This window comes from Gadus chalcogrammus, chromosome 12 (assembly GCF_026213295.1).
Source record: "Gadus chalcogrammus isolate NIFS_2021 chromosome 12, NIFS_Gcha_1.0, whole genome shotgun sequence".
NCBI classification, from domain to species: Eukaryota; Metazoa; Chordata; class Actinopteri; order Gadiformes; family Gadidae; genus Gadus; species Gadus chalcogrammus.
In genome coordinates this window covers 6,404,250-6,411,700 of record NC_079423.1, presented here as the reverse complement: position 1 = coordinate 6,411,700, position 7,451 = coordinate 6,404,250, and the positions used below count along the sequence as shown (strand labels likewise).

The 7,451-nt window shown below is 44.3% G+C and overlaps 11 non-coding genes across 11 annotated transcripts; all 11 read right to left on the bottom strand.

Annotated features, from left to right (window-relative positions):
- Nucleotides 1–503: 503 nt before the first annotated feature.
- LOC130400081 (5S ribosomal RNA) lies at nucleotides 504–622 on the bottom strand. Its single transcript, XR_008902564.1, has one exon. It is a non-coding gene; the product is annotated as a 5S ribosomal RNA (ribosomal RNA).
- Nucleotides 623–1,149: 527 nt separating this feature from the next.
- Nucleotides 1,150–1,268, bottom strand: LOC130400069 (5S ribosomal RNA). Its single transcript, XR_008902553.1, has one exon. It is a non-coding gene; the product is annotated as a 5S ribosomal RNA (ribosomal RNA).
- A 529-nt stretch (nucleotides 1,269–1,797) lies between these two features.
- Nucleotides 1,798–1,916, bottom strand: LOC130400058 (5S ribosomal RNA). Its single transcript, XR_008902542.1, has one exon. It is a non-coding gene; the product is annotated as a 5S ribosomal RNA (ribosomal RNA).
- A 528-nt stretch (nucleotides 1,917–2,444) lies between these two features.
- LOC130400046 (5S ribosomal RNA) lies at nucleotides 2,445–2,563 on the bottom strand. The gene has a single exon (XR_008902531.1). It is a non-coding gene; the product is annotated as a 5S ribosomal RNA (ribosomal RNA).
- Nucleotides 2,564–3,091: 528 nt separating this feature from the next.
- Nucleotides 3,092–3,210, bottom strand: LOC130400033 (5S ribosomal RNA). The gene has a single exon (XR_008902519.1). It is a non-coding gene; the product is annotated as a 5S ribosomal RNA (ribosomal RNA).
- A 529-nt stretch (nucleotides 3,211–3,739) lies between these two features.
- On the bottom strand, nucleotides 3,740–3,858 carry LOC130400021 (5S ribosomal RNA). Its single transcript, XR_008902508.1, has one exon. It is a non-coding gene; the product is annotated as a 5S ribosomal RNA (ribosomal RNA).
- A 529-nt stretch (nucleotides 3,859–4,387) lies between these two features.
- On the bottom strand, nucleotides 4,388–4,506 carry LOC130400010 (5S ribosomal RNA). Its single transcript, XR_008902497.1, has one exon. It is a non-coding gene; the product is annotated as a 5S ribosomal RNA (ribosomal RNA).
- Nucleotides 4,507–5,034: 528 nt separating this feature from the next.
- Nucleotides 5,035–5,153, bottom strand: LOC130399998 (5S ribosomal RNA). The gene has a single exon (XR_008902486.1). It is a non-coding gene; the product is annotated as a 5S ribosomal RNA (ribosomal RNA).
- A 529-nt stretch (nucleotides 5,154–5,682) lies between these two features.
- On the bottom strand, nucleotides 5,683–5,801 carry LOC130399986 (5S ribosomal RNA). The gene has a single exon (XR_008902475.1). It is a non-coding gene; the product is annotated as a 5S ribosomal RNA (ribosomal RNA).
- A 528-nt stretch (nucleotides 5,802–6,329) lies between these two features.
- LOC130399974 (5S ribosomal RNA) lies at nucleotides 6,330–6,448 on the bottom strand. The gene has a single exon (XR_008902464.1). It is a non-coding gene; the product is annotated as a 5S ribosomal RNA (ribosomal RNA).
- Nucleotides 6,449–6,976: 528 nt separating this feature from the next.
- LOC130399963 (5S ribosomal RNA) lies at nucleotides 6,977–7,095 on the bottom strand. Its single transcript, XR_008902453.1, has one exon. It is a non-coding gene; the product is annotated as a 5S ribosomal RNA (ribosomal RNA).
- Between the last annotated feature and the right edge of the window lie 356 nt (nucleotides 7,096–7,451).

Genomic DNA, 7,451 nt, shown 5'->3' with positions numbered 1-7,451 from the left:
TTTATACAGTAGCACATAAGGAGTGAGAAAGCTGCTGAGGCTCGACGTTACACTTTACAAAAACAATCATTAGTTAGATATAAACGGCAGTAATTGATTCAGTAGGACTCCTTATCCATGTAAACGATCATTGTGACATCTGAATTCATTAATTATCTGAAATACACTGCGTGTGCGTGTGATGTTAAATGTTTGAACCAAGGTTAACGGTTAAAGTGTCAGAGAATGGGTGGTGATTTTTTGACGTCCTCCCATGATCTGAAGTGAGCGTGCGTGTTTGTGTTGGTGAAAGTTTAAGAAATGTACAACTGTCGGTTCAGCTCTCTGGTGCTCCCTGCTGGCAGTATCACTATACTGTCCTCATGTTTCACAAAAATAGTTTTGAGAGACGTTGTCAGTTTTTGTATGTTGCTTAAATCCTCCAAAGCGGTTGGCAGTAAACATCAGGTCACGGTACGCCACGGTAGGCCACGGAGGCAATGAGCTCGAGTTGAAAAAGAAAAAGCTTACAGCACCTGGTATTCCCAGGCGGTCTCCCATCCAAGTACTAACCAGGCCCGACCCTGCTTAGCTTCCGAGATCAGACGAGATCGGGCGTGTTCAGGGTGGTATGGCCGTAAGCAATTAGTGCAGGCGCAAAACCAGGTTTTATACAGTAGCACATAAGGAGTGAGAAAGCTGCTGAGGCTCGACGTTACACTTTTACAAAAACAATCATTAGTTAGATATAAACGGCAGTAATTGATTCAGTAGGACTCCTTATCCATGTAAACGATCATTGTGACATCTGAATTCATTAATTATCTGAAATACACTGCGTGTGCGTGTGATGTTAAATGTTTGAACCAAGGTTAACGGTTAAAGTGTCAGAGAATGGGTGGTGATTTTTGACGTCCTCCCATGATCTGAAGTGAGCGTGCGTGTTTGTGTTGGTGAAAGTTTAAGAAATGTACAACTGTCGTTCAGCTCTCTGGTGCTCCCTGCTGGCAGTATCACTATACTGTCCTCATGTTTCACAAAAATAGTTTTGAGAGACGTTGTCAGTTTTTGTATGTTGCTTAAATCCTCCAAAGCGGTTGGCAGTAAACATCAGGTCACGGTACGCCACGGTAGGCCACGGAGTCAATGAGCTCGAGTTGAAAAAGAAAAAGCTTACAGCACCTGGTATTCCCAGGCGGTCTCCCATCCAAGTACTAACCAGGCCCGACCCTGCTTAGCTTCCGAGATCAGACGAGATCGGGCGTGTTCAGGGTGGTATGGCCGTAAGCAATTAGTGCAGGCGCAAAACCAGGTTTTATACAGTAGCACATAAGGAGTGAGAAAGCTGCTGAGGCTCGACGTTACACTTTTACAAAAACAATCATTAGTTAGATATAAACGGCAGTAATTGATTCAGTAGGACTCCTTATCCATGTAAACGATCATTGTGACATCTGAATTCATTAATTATCTGAAATACACTGCGTGTGCGTGTGATGTTAAATGTTTGAACCAAGGTTAACGGTTAAAGTGTCAGAGAATGGGTGGTGATTTTTTGACGTCCTCCCATGATCTGAAGTGAGCGTGCGTGTTTGTGTTGGTGAAAGTTTAAGAAATGTACAACTGTCGGTTCAGCTCTCTGGTGCTCCCTGCTGGCAGTATCACTATACTGTCCTCATGTTTCACAAAAATAGTTTTGAGAGACGTTGTCAGTTTTTGTATGTTGCTTAAATCCTCCAAAGCGGTTGGCAGTAAACATCAGGTCACGGTACGCCACGGTAGGCCACGGAGGCAATGAGCTCGAGTTGAAAAAGAAAAAGCTTACAGCACCTGGTATTCCCAGGCGGTCTCCCATCCAAGTACTAACCAGGCCCGACCCTGCTTAGCTTCCGAGATCAGACGAGATCGGGCGTGTTCAGGGTGGTATGGCCGTAAGCAATTAGTGCAGGCGCAAAACCAGGTTTTATACAGTAGCACATAAGGAGTGAGAAAGCTGCTGAGGCTCGACGTTACACTTTACAAAAACAATCATTAGTTAGATATAAACGGCAGTAATTGATTCAGTAGGACTCCTTATCCATGTAAACGATCATTGTGACATCTGAATTCATTAATTATCTGAAATACACTGCGTGTGCGTGTGATGTTAAATGTTTGAACCAAGGTTAACGGTTAAAGTGTCAGAGAATGGGTGGTGATTTTTTGACGTCCTCCCATGATCTGAAGTGAGCGTGCGTGTTTGTGTTGGTGAAAGTTTAAGAAATGTACAACTGTCGGTTCAGCTCTCTGGTGCTCCCTGCTGGCAGTATCACTATACTGTCCTCATGTTTCACAAAAATAGTTTTGAGAGACGTTGTCAGTTTTTGTATGTTGCTTAAATCCTCCAAAGCGGTTGGCAGTAAACATCAGGTCACGGTACGCCACGGTAGGCCACGGAGTCAATGAGCTCGAGTTGAAAAAGAAAAAGCTTACAGCACCTGGTATTCCCAGGCGGTCTCCCATCCAAGTACTAACCAGGCCCGACCCTGCTTAGCTTCCGAGATCAGACGAGATCGGGCGTGTTCAGGGTGGTATGGCCGTAAGCAATTAGTGCAGGCGCAAAACCAGGTTTTATACAGTAGCACATAAGGAGTGAGAAAGCTGCTGAGGCTCGACGTTACACTTTACAAAAACAATCATTAGTTAGATATAAACGGCAGTAATTGATTCAGTAGGACTCCTTATCCATGTAAACGATCATTGTGACATCTGAATTCATTAATTATCTGAAATACACTGCGTGTGCGTGTGATGTTAAATGTTTGAACCAAGGTTAACGGTTAAAGTGTCAGAGAATGGGTGGTGATTTTTTGACGTCCTCCCATGATCTGAAGTGAGCGTGCGTGTTTGTGTTGGTGAAAGTTTAAGAAATGTACAACTGTCGGTTCAGCTCTCTGGTGCTCCCTGCTGGCAGTATCACTATACTGTCCTCATGTTTCACAAAAATAGTTTTGAGAGACGTTGTCAGTTTTTGTATGTTGCTTAAATCCTCCAAAGCGGTTGGCAGTAAACATCAGGTCACGGTACGCCACGGTAGGCCACGGAGTCAATGAGCTCGAGTTGAAAAAGAAAAAGCTTACAGCACCTGGTATTCCCAGGCGGTCTCCCATCCAAGTACTAACCAGGCCCGACCCTGCTTAGCTTCCGAGATCAGACGAGATCGGGCGTGTTCAGGGTGGTATGGCCGTAAGCAATTAGTGCAGGCGCAAAACCAGGTTTTATACAGTAGCACATAAGGAGTGAGAAAGCTGCTGAGGCTCGACGTTACACTTTTACAAAAACAATCATTAGTTAGATATAAACGGCAGTAATTGATTCAGTAGGACTCCTTATCCATGTAAACGATCATTGTGACATCTGAATTCATTAATTATCTGAAATACACTGCGTGTGCGTGTGATGTTAAATGTTTGAACCAAGGTTAACGGTTAAAGTGTCAGAGAATGGGTGGTGATTTTTTGACGTCCTCCCATGATCTGAAGTGAGCGTGCGTGTTTGTGTTGGTGAAAGTTTAAGAAATGTACAACTGTCGGTTCAGCTCTCTGGTGCTCCCTGCTGGCAGTATCACTATACTGTCCTCATGTTTCACAAAAATAGTTTTGAGAGACGTTGTCAGTTTTTGTATGTTGCTTAAATCCTCCAAAGCGGTTGGCAGTAAACATCAGGTCACGGTACGCCACGGTAGGCCACGGAGTCAATGAGCTCGAGTTGAAAAAGAAAAAGCTTACAGCACCTGGTATTCCCAGGCGGTCTCCCATCCAAGTACTAACCAGGCCCGACCCTGCTTAGCTTCCGAGATCAGACGAGATCGGGCGTGTTCAGGGTGGTATGGCCGTAAGCAATTAGTGCAGGCGCAAAACCAGGTTTTATACAGTAGCACATAAGGAGTGAGAAAGCTGCTGAGGCTCGACGTTACACTTTTACAAAAACAATCATTAGTTAGATATAAACGGCAGTAATTGATTCAGTAGGACTCCTTATCCATGTAAACGATCATTGTGACATCTGAATTCATTAATTATCTGAAATACACTGCGTGTGCGTGTGATGTTAAATGTTTGAACCAAGGTTAACGGTTAAAGTGTCAGAGAATGGGTGGTGATTTTTTGACGTCCTCCCATGATCTGAAGTGAGCGTGCGTGTTTGTGTTGGTGAAAGTTTAAGAAATGTACAACTGTCGGTTCAGCTCTCTGGTGCTCCCTGCTGGCAGTATCACTATACTGTCCTCATGTTTCACAAAAATAGTTTTGAGAGACGTTGTCAGTTTTTGTATGTTGCTTAAATCCTCCAAAGCGGTTGGCAGTAAACATCAGGTCACGGTACGCCACGGTAGGCCACGGAGTCAATGAGCTCGAGTTGAAAAAGAAAAAGCTTACAGCACCTGGTATTCCCAGGCGGTCTCCCATCCAAGTACTAACCAGGCCCGACCCTGCTTAGCTTCCGAGATCAGACGAGATCGGGCGTGTTCAGGGTGGTATGGCCGTAAGCAATTAGTGCAGGCGCAAAACCAGGTTTTATACAGTAGCACATAAGGAGTGAGAAAGCTGCTGAGGCTCGACGTTACACTTTACAAAAACAATCATTAGTTAGATATAAACGGCAGTAATTGATTCAGTAGGACTCCTTATCCATGTAAACGATCATTGTGACATCTGAATTCATTAATTATCTGAAATACACTGCGTGTGCGTGTGATGTTAAATGTTTGAACCAAGGTTAACGGTTAAAGTGTCAGAGAATGGGTGGTGATTTTTTGACGTCCTCCCATGATCTGAAGTGAGCGTGCGTGTTTGTGTTGGTGAAAGTTTAAGAAATGTACAACTGTCGGTTCAGCTCTCTGGTGCTCCCTGCTGGCAGTATCACTATACTGTCCTCATGTTTCACAAAAATAGTTTTGAGAGACGTTGTCAGTTTTTGTATGTTGCTTAAATCCTCCAAAGCGGTTGGCAGTAAACATCAGGTCACGGTACGCCACGGTAGGCCACGGAGGCAATGAGCTCGAGTTGAAAAAGAAAAAGCTTACAGCACCTGGTATTCCCAGGCGGTCTCCCATCCAAGTACTAACCAGGCCCGACCCTGCTTAGCTTCCGAGATCAGACGAGATCGGGCGTGTTCAGGGTGGTATGGCCGTAAGCAATTAGTGCAGGCGCAAAACCAGGTTTTATACAGTAGCACATAAGGAGTGAGAAAGCTGCTGAGGCTCGACGTTACACTTTTACAAAAACAATCATTAGTTAGATATAAACGGCAGTAATTGATTCAGTAGGACTCCTTATCCATGTAAACGATCATTGTGACATCTGAATTCATTAATTATCTGAAATACACTGCGTGTGCGTGTGATGTTAAATGTTTGAACCAAGGTTAACGGTTAAAGTGTCAGAGAATGGGTGGTGATTTTTTGACGTCCTCCCATGATCTGAAGTGAGCGTGCGTGTTTGTGTTGGTGAAAGTTTAAGAAATGTACAACTGTCGGTTCAGCTCTCTGGTGCTCCCTGCTGGCAGTATCACTATACTGTCCTCATGTTTCACAAAAATAGTTTTGAGAGACGTTGTCAGTTTTTGTATGTTGCTTAAATCCTCCAAAGCGGTTGGCAGTAAACATCAGGTCACGGTACGCCACGGTAGGCCACGGAGTCAATGAGCTCGAGTTGAAAAAGAAAAAGCTTACAGCACCTGGTATTCCCAGGCGGTCTCCCATCCAAGTACTAACCAGGCCCGACCCTGCTTAGCTTCCGAGATCAGACGAGATCGGGCGTGTTCAGGGTGGTATGGCCGTAAGCAATTAGTGCAGGCGCAAAACCAGGTTTTATACAGTAGCACATAAGGAGTGAGAAAGCTGCTGAGGCTCGACGTTACACTTTACAAAAACAATCATTAGTTAGATATAAACGGCAGTAATTGATTCAGTAGGACTCCTTATCCATGTAAACGATCATTGTGACATCTGAATTCATTAATTATCTGAAATACACTGCGTGTGCGTGTGATGTTAAATGTTTGAACCAAGGTTAACGGTTAAAGTGTCAGAGAATGGGTGGTGATTTTTTGACGTCCTCCCATGATCTGAAGTGAGCGTGCGTGTTTGTGTTGGTGAAAGTTTAAGAAATGTACAACTGTCGGTTCAGCTCTCTGGTGCTCCCTGCTGGCAGTATCACTATACTGTCCTCATGTTTCACAAAAATAGTTTTGAGAGACGTTGTCAGTTTTTGTATGTTGCTTAAATCCTCCAAAGCGGTTGGCAGTAAACATCAGGTCACGGTACGCCACGGTAGGCCACGGAGTCAATGAGCTCGAGTTGAAAAAGAAAAAGCTTACAGCACCTGGTATTCCCAGGCGGTCTCCCATCCAAGTACTAACCAGGCCCGACCCTGCTTAGCTTCCGAGATCAGACGAGATCGGGCGTGTTCAGGGTGGTATGGCCGTAAGCAATTAGTGCAGGCGCAAAACCAGGTTTTATACAGTAGCACATAAGGAGTGAGAAAGCTGCTGAGGCTCGACGTTACACTTTTACAAAAACAATCATTAGTTAGATATAAACGGCAGTAATTGATTCAGTAGGACTCCTTATCCATGTAAACGATCATTGTGACATCTGAATTCATTAATTATCTGAAATACACTGCGTGTGCGTGTGATGTTAAATGTTTGAACCAAGGTTAACGGTTAAAGTGTCAGAGAATGGGTGGTGATTTTTTGACGTCCTCCCATGATCTGAAGTGAGCGTGCGTGTTTGTGTTGGTGAAAGTTTAAGAAATGTACAACTGTCGGTTCAGCTCTCTGGTGCTCCCTGCTGGCAGTATCACTATACTGTCCTCATGTTTCACAAAAATAGTTTTGAGAGACGTTGTCAGTTTTTGTATGTTGCTTAAATCCTCCAAAGCGGTTGGCAGTAAACATCAGGTCACGGTACGCCACGGTAGGCCACGGAGTCAATGAGCTCGAGTTGAAAAAGAAAAGCTTACAGCACCTGGTATTCCCAGGCGGTCTCCCATCCAAGTACTAACCAGGCCCGACCCTGCTTAGCTTCCGAGATCAGACGAGATCGGGCGTGTTCAGGGTGGTATGGCCGTAAGCAATTAGTGCAGGCGCAAAACCAGGTTTTATACAGTAGCACATAAGGAGTGAGAAAGCTGCTGAGGCTCGACGTTACACTTTTACAAAAACAATCATTAGTTAGATATAAACGGCAGTAATTGATTCAGTAGACTCCTTATCCATGTAAACGATCATTGTGACATCTGAATTCATTAATTATCTGAAATACACTGCGTGTGCGTGTGATGTTAAATGTTTGAACCAAGGTTAACGGTTAAAGTGTCAGAGAATGGGTGGTGATTTTTGACGTCCTCCCATGATCTGAAGTGAGCGTGCGTGTTTGTGTTGGTGAAAGTTTAAGAAATGTACAACTGTCGGTTCAGCTCTCTGGTGCT